The sequence below is a fragment of the Crocuta crocuta genome, unplaced genomic scaffold (genome assembly GCF_008692635.1).
Source record: "Crocuta crocuta isolate KB4526 unplaced genomic scaffold, BGI_CrCroc_1.0 scaffold359, whole genome shotgun sequence".
In the NCBI taxonomy this organism is placed as follows: domain Eukaryota; kingdom Metazoa; phylum Chordata; class Mammalia; order Carnivora; family Hyaenidae; genus Crocuta; species Crocuta crocuta.
Genome location: NW_027528877.1, coordinates 1,290,411 through 1,301,596, shown reverse-complemented (window position 1 = coordinate 1,301,596; position 11,186 = coordinate 1,290,411). Strand labels below are relative to the sequence as shown.

Here is an 11,186-nt window from a genome sequence, read left to right as displayed (position 1 = left end):
AAGTATAAGAATTCTGGCAGCTTGATGTGGTCATAATTCATGTTTGGTGTTGAAGATGAAACTTGGCCAGGGAGACATTAGTCATCAGTGGGGAGTGTGGAAAACTGAAGGGCAGAGGCCCTGCATGAAGGGAAAGATGATCCATGGGAGAAGGTAGATGTTCTCTTTCAAGACCTTCTGTTTTGTTTTTTAATGTTTATTCATTTATTTTTTTTAAATTTTTAACGTTTTATTTATTTAAGAGAGAGAGAGAGAGACAGCACGAGAAGGGGAGGGTCAGAGAGAGGGGTAGACACGGAATCTGAAACAGGCTCCAGGCTCTAAGCTGGATATCAGCACAAAGCCCGATGCGGAGCTTGAACCCACGAACTGCAAGATCATGACCTAAGCCAAAGTTGGACGCCCAGCTGACCGAGCCACCCAGGCACTCCTAATGTTTATTCATTTTTGAGAGACAGAGAGACTGAGCACAAGTAGGGGCGGGGCAGAGAGAGAGGGAGACATAGAATCCAAAGCAGACTCTGAGCTCTTAGCACAGAGCCCGATGTGGGGCTCAAACTCACCAACTGTGAGATCATGACCTGAGCTGAAGTCAGAAGCTTAACTGACTGAGCCACCCAGGTGCCTCTCTTCTGATTTTTCAAGAGAAGTAGAAATCTAAATGTTTATGTGAAGTTTACTGATCTTATCAATGTCGCCTCAAATATTTAAACACTACTACTCATAGTTGTTATGGGCTAAACTATGCCCCCTGAAAAGATATGTTGAAGTCCTAACCCTAGTACCTTGGATGTGACTGTATTTCACAATAGGATCTCTGCAGATGTAATCAAGTTAGGAGGAGCTCATCAGGCTGGGCCCAAATATGGTATGACTGGTGCCTAATTATACCTAATATGGTATAATGAAGCACACAGGGCTAAGGCCATTTGAAGGAGGCAGAGATTGTAATGGTGCATCTACAAATCAAGGGATGGCAAGGATTGGCAGCTGTCATCAGAAGCCAGCAAGAGAGGCACAGGACAGATTCTCCCCAGCAGTCCTCAGATGCTCCCTCAATCTTGTTGACTTCTAGCCACCAGAATCCTAAGACATCCAATTTCTGTTGTTTTTAAGCCATACAATTTGTGGCACTTTGTTACAAAACCCCTCAGAAATTAATAAAGTAGTAGAAAAATATGCCTGTGAGCTTTATATGTAGTCTACTACTAGGTAATATTAAGTAATATTGTTAAGATTTTTAAAAACACATGGAATTTGTATGGGTGCCTGCATGGCTCAGTTGGTTAAGCATCTGACTCTTGACTTCATCTCAGGTCCTGATCTCAGGGTCATGAGTTGAAACCTTGTGTTGGGCTCCATGCTGGGCATGAAGCCTACTTAAACAACAACAACAAAAACCAAACATACAAGAAATTTGTAATAATACTTCTTGGTAGCTATGCTTTTCTGGATCAAGGCAAGTTACTTCCTGTCATTATCAACATCGCCATTTTCATTGCCATCATGGCCTGACAGATGACCAAAAATTAAGCATTTAAATTTATTCCCTCAGTATATACTAGGCAGTTACCAGGTACCAGCTACTGGACCCAGTACAAGGAATAAAACTGGAAGAACTGTCCTTTCCCTGAAGAAACGCACCACTATCCCTGTGATGACAGAGTGGTGCAGATTCTTACAGGAAGACAGCAACAGGTCAGGAAGACCATCCGAATTGTGCTGTGCATAACTGAATTGTGCAGGAGTAAGACATAGTTGATCGGTCTTAAAACTCGGTGTGTAACAGAGCTGAGATCCCAACCCAGGACCTCTGACCCAAATCTCGTTTTACCTCCCCACACTACTTTGGTTTTCTTCATTTGCAAAAGTGAGGTTCGTACTCCTCCTTCAAGCTTTGGTGAAGATTAAATGAGACATATGAAACACATTGGCCCACTGCCGGGCCACAGCAGAAGTGACTAGTGCCCACCAAATTCTGGTTCTCCTACCTGTCCTGGATGTTTGGGAGATTGTATTTCCCAGACTCCCTGCACTTAGGTGTGTTGCAGAATCTGGTCTGGATCGCCTGGTGGAAGGGACAAGCGGCATCTGGAGATCTCGGAAGGTAGGAGGTTTATTTTACATGGGTGAGCTCAGAGGAGATCCTCCTCTAGAGGTCTGAGCCCAGAGCATTAGCAGAGGGAACAATTTATAGCCTGTGACTTCCGCACCCCTCACTAACTAGGGACAGGTGTTTCCTATTAGTCCTATTAGTCAGCTATCTTACAACAGGTTTTCCCTATCAGGTGCAGCCATGTGACTAACTGTGGCCGGTGGGTCGCAGCACATATGAGCCAGTATGCCGTCTTCCATGTGCTCTTCCCCTGATGCTAGGAGCTGGGAGACCATGTGTTCCAGATGGTGGAGCTGCAGTGATGAAGTATCTGTGAGCTTGGGTCTCTGAGCAACTATCAGAACAGGACCTCTGCCAACCCATGATGGAAATAAATCTTTGTTTTGTTCAACTACTGGGACTTGAAAGTAATTTTTTGTACAGGAATGTATCTTAGTCCATCCTGACCAAAGTACTGAGTACCAGTTCATAATACATGCTCCACAAATTTTCTTCTTTCTGTTACAATAATTTAGGTCACAGGGTGACAGAAATGAGACTTATATTAAAAAATATTAAAATTTAGGGCATGTATTACCTAGCTGAATTTAATATGTTCTTATTACAGATACTGAGACAAACCAAAAACAGCTTATGATAGTTAAGAAAGTGCATTGTAAGATGAGCTGAAATGAAAAATCCATTTGCTGTCAGAAAAAAAGTCACCTCTCATTAAAGATCATTTCTCTCATTCCTCCAAACCAAATTATTTAAGTTTAAAAATAGCAAAAATACCTTATGAAAAAAACATATAAATGCTAAAAATCCCAGCTTGAGGCTTCAGCCACTATTCTTAACATACCTTCAGCGGGTTTTGACTGTCATTACTACAAATAGAAGACTTCCAGGAAGGAATTATTCAACAAAAAGAAGTCTTTTATTTTCTCTACAAATTTGGGACATGAGGAGAAAGATGAGAGTAAATATAATTCCAAGTTTTCCGCTCAAACATCTAAATGCTTGTGTCTAGCATTCAACGTCTTGATGATATGTTCTCATTTGCTAACTAACCGCATTTCCCACTTTTTTTCCTCCTAACATAGAGTCCATTTTAATCAGTCTCCTCAAAATCCACAAACAAGCCATATTCATCCTTTATTTATGCCTTTTATCCATTTGCCTCAAATGCCCTTCTCTCTTACTTGAAGAATGAGCTCTAGGTCCACTTCCTGTAGTGGTGTTTTGTCCTCTAAGATTCAATGCTTTTTTGATGCTTTTTTGTGTATTTTATTTTATTTGCCATTTTTTAATTTTACTATTTACATATATATAATATTATGTAATACATATTATGTATATATATATAAAGAGAGAGATAACGGACATATAACATTATATTAGTTTCAGGTATACTATATAATGATCCAATATATGTATGTATTGTGAAATGATCACCACAGTAAGTCTAGTTAACATCCATTGATACTTTTTTATGCCTACGAATTTTGTCTCTTGTCTGGACTATAAGTTCTCCAAGGACAGCAATGACTTTTTTACAGGTCACTGCCATATCTCTACAGTGCTGACACAGTACTGAGCACACCATCAGCAGTTGACTGCTGATGTCAACTCCCGGTTGACTGGTTTGTGAGTGTATGTGAAATAGGTGGGTAATGCAGTCTGATAAGGAAGAACAGAAAATTGAAGATATTCCAGAAGAAGGACTCATGACTGAAGTTGAAATTGGTATTTGGAAATGGGAGGTGGGGGACTCAAATATCTGTAGTTTAATTTTCCAGCTGAGGATTACCAATTAGTGACCATTTGACAGTAGGCTTACCACAACTGTCCCATAGGGAATAAAACCCTTAAAACTTCCCTACTTGGGAATAACTCTAAATGGCTGGAGAAAGGCTCTAAAATGATGCTGTTCACATTTAAACATGAGGCATTGCATTCGCTGCCTCCACTGTAAGAAGCAGATACATGATCACTGGGTACACTCTCTGTATTATGCCATTTCACCCAAACTGTCACTTCAGTAATACCCATAACACAAGATGTTTTATGTAACAAGAGGGAGTTTCAGTTAGCTAATAATCGTGTGATACATACTCATGGGAAATGTGTTAGCACCAGTGAATACAAGTATTTAAGGTGTTTGGAGAGGTTTCTCTCAGCTGCCTAGTTGTGTACTATGCTATCCTGTAACTGTTAGGATTGTAGTTTTCAGATACATTATGTTAAACTAAGTGTCACATTTCTAAAAAGGTGGCATTCCTAAAAAGGAAAGGTCACACCACAGACAATGCCAAGAACTGAGCTGCTTGAATGGAAGTAGAGGAGGGAGGGATTGAAGTAGCTGTTAAAGTGAGCTCAACTTGTTCATTTGATATGTATTTCTTGAATGCTAGGCATTGTTCTAGGCACTGATGGGCTACAGGCGATCAAGGCAGACTTGTCCTCTTTCATTTCATTTGGGGCAGTAAACAAATACAAATGAATAAATGATCAAGACAGATTCAGACAGTGGTAAGTACAATGAAAAAAATACAATAGGATGACATAACATAGTAAGGAAAGGGGTGGTAGAAAAGATTATCTGGGGAGATGACATGCAGCAGAGGCCTAGGTGACACAAGGCAGTAGCTTTACCCCAATGCAGGGAAAGACTGTGTCAGGAGAAAGCTTTAGGCCGGAGTGAGCTAGTATGTTTGTGTTTGAGGATGGTAGGAAGGCCAGCACGATGGAAGCATGACAAAGAGGTAACGTGGGATATGACGAGACAGGAAAGACTGGATGGATGAGACCTGTGGATCAAGAGAAGGAGTTCAGAGTTGAACCTGATTGCACACTGGGCCCTCCATTCCTGCGGAACTGCACATGTTCTTCTCCCGTCACCCACCTGTTCCTAGGTGGCAGCTTCAGGTCCACATTCTTCTTTCTCTCACTCTACCTGCTGTTCTGAGGAATCCGCCATCTTTCATGCGGGAAGACTTGATGTCTTTGAGGGATTATTCGAAGAAAATACATACCACGTGGCACATTAGCCCTTTCTCAAAACGTATAACTGGCCCTTATGTGTGGCTATTTCTCAACTAATAGTGTAGTAGGTATGAAAGTAAAACCTAAATATGGCAGCTTTATTTCCTCTCTTAAGGGGTTGGTGCCAAGGCCAAATTATCAAAGTGGCAGAGTACCTGGGGCCCTTAATACTTTTAGGGGCTCATACAAATGTTTTAGTTTATCTTAAAATCAAAAGAAAAAAAATAGGGGCACCTGGGTGGCTCAGTCGGTTAAGCGTCCGACTTCGGCTCAGGTCATGATCTCACAGTTCGTGGGTTCGAGCCCCGCATCAGGCTCTGTGCTGACAGCTAGCTCAGAGTCTGGAGTCTGTTTCGGATTCTGTGTGTGTGTCTCTCTCTGACCCTCCCCTGCTCACGCTGTCTGTCTCTCTCAGAGATAAATAAAACATAAAAAATTAAAAAAATAAACTTTAGAGAAAATAACATAATGATAATATATTCATCTTTATACCAAAACAGTGATAGAATTTAAGTATTTCTTATGGAAGAAGAGGCCCATGAAGACAGAAGAGTGTAGGGCTCATGAATAATAATATGGCTCTGGCTGATACTTACGAGGTAACAGACATTAAGGTACTCCTTAATCTTCAATATAATTATTACTCTGACAGAAAAACATTTTATTTTGTTCATTCTAGTTTATTGACTTAGTGAACTCTAAACTACTTGTAAACTATTGATTTAGTAAACTCTAAACTATTAGTAAACCCCTAAGAGTGAAAAAAATTTTGTGTATCCCATAGATATATATTAATCTGTAAAATATGTATGTATCTACTAATGTACTATTATATTGTATGAAATGCAGCATATACATAGTTATGTAAATAGATAAAGTAAGGGCTAGATTAGAGATTAAATAATGATTAAATAATTCTTAAAGTTATTAATGATATATAAAATGTTTGGTTTTAATAAACAAAATATTAAGATACTGATAGTTGTTTTTAGTGAAAACAATGTATTAATTTCTATGAAATTCTTATTTTTACATTTAGTGATCTGAGAGTGAAAATTTCAGCTTTTTAATTAATTAATTAATTTTTATTTTAGAGAGAGAGAGAGCAAGAGTAGCAGAGACAGGCAGAAAAAGAGAGAATCCTAAGGAGGCTCCACACTCAGCAAGGAGCCTGACATAAAGCTCTATCCCATGACCCTGGGATCATGCCCTGAGCTGAAATTAAGACTCGGCTTCTTAACAGACTGAGCCACCCAGGTGCCCCAAATTTCAGCTTTTTTTAAAACCTGGTTTTAAGGGCTAACACAGGTGAAAAAGATACTCCAGAAAAAATCTGTATATTCCAATGGAATAAGTACATCAAGGGAAGTACTTAGGAAACTCTGATCCTCGTTTTTCAGTCTCATCTGCCAATTATGCAAACATTCTGGTGAAATTTGGCAACTTGGTGCTTTCTTGGGTACCAATCGTTTGTTTTTGAAACCTCATCAGAAGCTGTTGCACTGTCATACTTTTAGCAATGTGTTCAGGATCCACTGAAATCATCACTTAGGAGATTTTTTAACAGATTATGCAATGTTATTTTTTTAATTAAGAAGCAGTTTTGAGAGTATTTATAGAAGACATATTTACATGTGCTGTTAAAATGTGGCAAAATCACAAACAATGGAAACATCTCTAAAGGTTCATTTTAAAAATGCTTTTGCTATATTAATGAGACACAGTGAATCACTCATTATTAAAACATCAACTTTATCTTGATGGGATGAGTTAAAATATTTCTTTTTTCAAACAATATCTACAAGGTAGCATTCTGTTGAGGCCCACCTATCATTGCAGCAAAGTTTAGCAAATTTGAGCACTTATTTAATTTGTAAATGAAAAACAGGTAAGCTACCTTTTAATTCAACAACCATTTCGAGTACCTCACAAGGAGTAAACTTCTTTGTATGACAAAACGATTTCGTGCTCATTTTCTTCCTCATTACTAAACATTTAAAGGTTATAATATTTAATATAATACATTTTAAAATTCACTTAAGGGAAAAAGGAAATTGCAATACATAGCAAAATACTGATCGGGTACCCAGCAGTGATGGAGGAATTCTCAAAGAGCTTTAAATAATACAACGTACTCTCCGTATACCCAGTGTATGATCCATGCCTTCCTGTGTAAATATCTATATTAAAGATTAGGACAGCTTAACTTCTTTTCTATTTTTTTAGACAAGAAATAATTACAAATAGGAGGCTTGATGTTTTCACCTTGTAATATGGATTATTAGACCCTGGAGACTACTCTGTTAAATTGCCATTGGGTGTTTCTCATCTTTTTTTTTTTTTTTTAATTTTTATTCTAGTTGTCTTCTACGAACATATTTATCATGACATAGATTTCTTGTCCTATTTTCTGCCAATCAAAATGTTCTTTTAAAATAAATAGGGGTCCCTGGGCGGCTCAGTCGTTTAAGTGTCCGACTTCGGCTCAGGTCATGATCTCACGGTTCCTGGGTTCGAGCCCTGCAATGGGCTCTGTGCTGATGGCTAGCTCAGAGCCTGGAGCCTGCTTCAGATTCTGTGTCTCCCTCTCTCTCTGACTCTCTCCTGCTCAGGCTGCCTCTCTCTCTCTGTCTCTCAGAAATAAATAAAACATTAAAAAATGTTTAAAAAAATTAAAAATAAAATAAATAAAGAGATTACAATTTCTAAATAGTCTCTGCATTTATACAGATTCTTCTCAGGGCTTCTTATATTGATTGAAATTTATAACAGAGATTAATTGAAGAAAAATTCTTTCTGCAATTAAAAAGCAATTTGCCAAAGCTTTTATTATTCAAAAAGAACAAGGCTAAATTAGCAAAATATATTCAGAAAGCTATGAAATATGCACATTCTTAAGGCTAAGCAAACATGTTTTGATCTTGAATAATAAAGTTATTTTTTTTTACTTTTTTGTTGCCTTCTATAAGAGTATTGCATACTGAAATAGTAGAAATATGCTGTGTTTATCAACCAAAAATATCTGAAGATAGAATAGTATTTCTGTGGCGTTAGCATTATGAAAGGATAAAGAAGCAAATGTTACTTATGTCAAACTGGAAATTTTAAAAAGTAAAATGACATTATCTAACTTACAGAAGATAGGAAACCAGAGAGCAAAGAGGGATTAGCATTTCAGAGACAAAATATTAGAAAAAGAGTACATTAATAGCTGAGATAAGTCATTCAATTGACTATTTTCATTTCAAAGTCTGCTATAACATCAATTGCTAGTAATTCATCTCACATTTGAATCAAAACTTGGCTTAGGACAATATTCCTGAATGTTTTAAGAATTTATTAGGAATCCATTATCCATTATTAGTATTGCCTGTTACTTTATTCAAAACCGTGGGAGAAAGTTTGGGAAAATAAGGCAGTTTTGAAGTAGCATTGTAAAAGAAATTTTTTCAGTAAATGGCCACAAAAAAATTCTATTCAGCTCATCAAATTTGCCTTGGCCTAATCCATATTTACCAGCTTACTTCCTCCTAGCTATTTTCATCATTTTCTATCATTAAACTAAGACAGTAGTTCTCAGTCTTGAAACCAGCAGAAATAACCCCCTGAGGGAAGTAATAACTACTTACCTCTTTGACCGCGCCTTCTCTGTCTACTTTGAGGCTTCTTCTTCCTCCTTCTGCACCCGAAATGTTCCTGAGTGAGGTTAGTTCAAGTCTTTACTCTTTACTTTTCATACCCTTGCCTCTGATAATCTCATCTACCCTATGATTTCAATTATTGCCTCTCTGAGGAAGAATTCTAAATAGTTGACCCTATCCGAGACTTTCCAAGTTACAGGCTCACATTCCAACTTTGTGCTGGACACTTACATTTGGATATACTACAAAACAATACAAACGTAATTATCTACAAAACCAAATGCATGGTCTTCCTACATCATCAGTGTAAATCCTCTGTTTCTGTTAATGCTCAATTTCCCTACCTATGTTGCCTTGAGACTCAGCTCCTTGAATCCTGTCTCCCCTCTTACTGTCCCATCATCAGTATCATTTCACACATTACTTTTAATAACGTCATAACTAGTCTCTTCACTTCCACTCGAGGAACACGTCAACTTGAATCATCATTCTAAAGCATGGCTTTAATCATGTTCTGTATCTTCTTTAAAAACCTTTGTTTCTGACTACTTTTAGAATGATGTTCAAATTCCTTAATCTCATATTCCAGAATTTAATGATGTGTCGTACTTTTATAGATCCATTGCCCATCATCCTATAACTTACAGCTTATACACTAAAGTTGAATTTTATTAATGTTCCTTGAGTAGAACATGCAATACCTTGCTTCTTTACCTTTGCTGATATTGTGTATCCTGTCTCTAGGCTAAAGTACTGAATAACCTTTAAATCCTAGTTCAAATTTGATCTTTTCCAAGAAGCTTTACCTGATAGCTCCAGCTTAGCTTGTGATCTCTAATTTATTTAGCTTGATTTATTCCTATGGGTTCCATGATGTAATAGAAAGGGTATGGGCTTTGAACTTCTCTACATCAAGGCTCCAAAGTCATTCTTGAGCTTTGTGATAATAGGAAACTTATTTAACTACTTTAATTCTTGGTTTTAACCTCTATAAAATAAGAGTACGACAGCTTACCAAGAAGTTCAAAGGACGTTTGGTGTGATATGATTGATGCCATCAAGAGTGAATCCAATTGGGTAGCTACTTCTCAGTTGCCTAAGGAGGTAGACTTTTCATTCATTCAGATATATTAAATACCATCTAAGGTTCAGCCACTTTAAAATAGAGGCTGATGAACAAGATAAATATAGTTCCTGCCTTCATGGAGCTAACAGTCCTAGAGTCTAAATTCACCTCAGCCCAGAATCTAGTCTTCTACTTTGGAGAAATGACTTGAAATTGATTGGATTAGTAAATACAACTCTTGCTAAAAATATCCTTAACACTGACATATAAAATCATTATAACAATTTTTTTTTTATACTGAAAATGCAACTGCCAAACAAACTGACTACTTGTCATGGTCTAACCAGGTAGCTGCATGGAATCAGAATGAGAAGGGGAAAAGACTCAAATATTTGATGGTCTTGGGCTCTGATAGCCAGATGGGGCAACCTCTCAAACATGAAGATGGGTTTTCTTTCTTCATACATGTGTATGGAGAGATGGCACCTGGGATATCAAATCCAAGAGAGACCCCAGAATGATACTCCTCTCCCATTTTACTCAGGTTCCTGAAGAATTTGCAGACAGGTTCTGAAATATTCCTATGGACCTTAAAAAGGTAGGGATGGAAATGCTTGCCACAGATCTCTGCACAAGGCATTTTCTCATGGTGAGGCTGGGGGTAAAGATGAGAGAAAAGGATAGAATAATGAACTATACTTATGAGTCCTCATGTGGCAAAGATAAATCAATGGATAAGAAAGAATGAACTCAATTGAGTATCTGTCATTAGGCAGGTCAGGGTCAAAAACTAGATTTCAGTATCAAGCCAAAAGAAATGTCATTATTCCCCCACCTCTTTCTAAGTTGTCAATTGTACTCCTGTAAAACCATGTGCTTGCTAATCTATTATTTAAATTTCTTGGAAGGCTGAGACAAGGCCTTGTTTGTCATACTGTTAGAATGCCATCCCTATTAGGCAATACATTCTACATCAATGCTAAAGAAGGAACAAATGACCCATCTTATCCTTAAAGGAAGGGAATACTATCCAGGCATCATCTGCACATTGGATAAGCCCTCTTATGAGAGAGACATTTGGGCATCAGAAGAGGACATGTGATGCAGGCCTTAGATGGCATGAGATTTACATGGTACTAGGTGAGCACTGGAAGAGAGGTTAAAATCTTGTCTCTAGATTCCTCCTATCCTTGTGATATTTGAGAGTCTAATAAAAGAGAGATCCCTCTGACACTGTGGCTAGGCACAAGTGGAAGGAAAAATATAAAATCAAATAGCCTTAACAAAATAATGTTTCTCTGGCTTTGTCCATACTCACTTTGCAGGTCATTTAGCAGCC

General features: G+C 37.8%; 1 long non-coding RNA gene across 1 annotated transcript; it reads right to left on the bottom strand.

The window, feature by feature from the left end:
* Positions 1 to 4,616: 4,616 nt before the first annotated feature.
* Positions 4,617 to 5,089, bottom strand: LOC144225537 (uncharacterized). Its single transcript, XR_013333336.1, has 2 exons — positions 5,001 to 5,089; positions 4,617 to 4,905 (listed from the first exon to the last, which is right to left on the bottom strand). It is a non-coding gene; the product is annotated as an uncharacterized LOC144225537 (long non-coding RNA).
* Between the last annotated feature and the right edge of the window lie 6,097 nt (positions 5,090 to 11,186).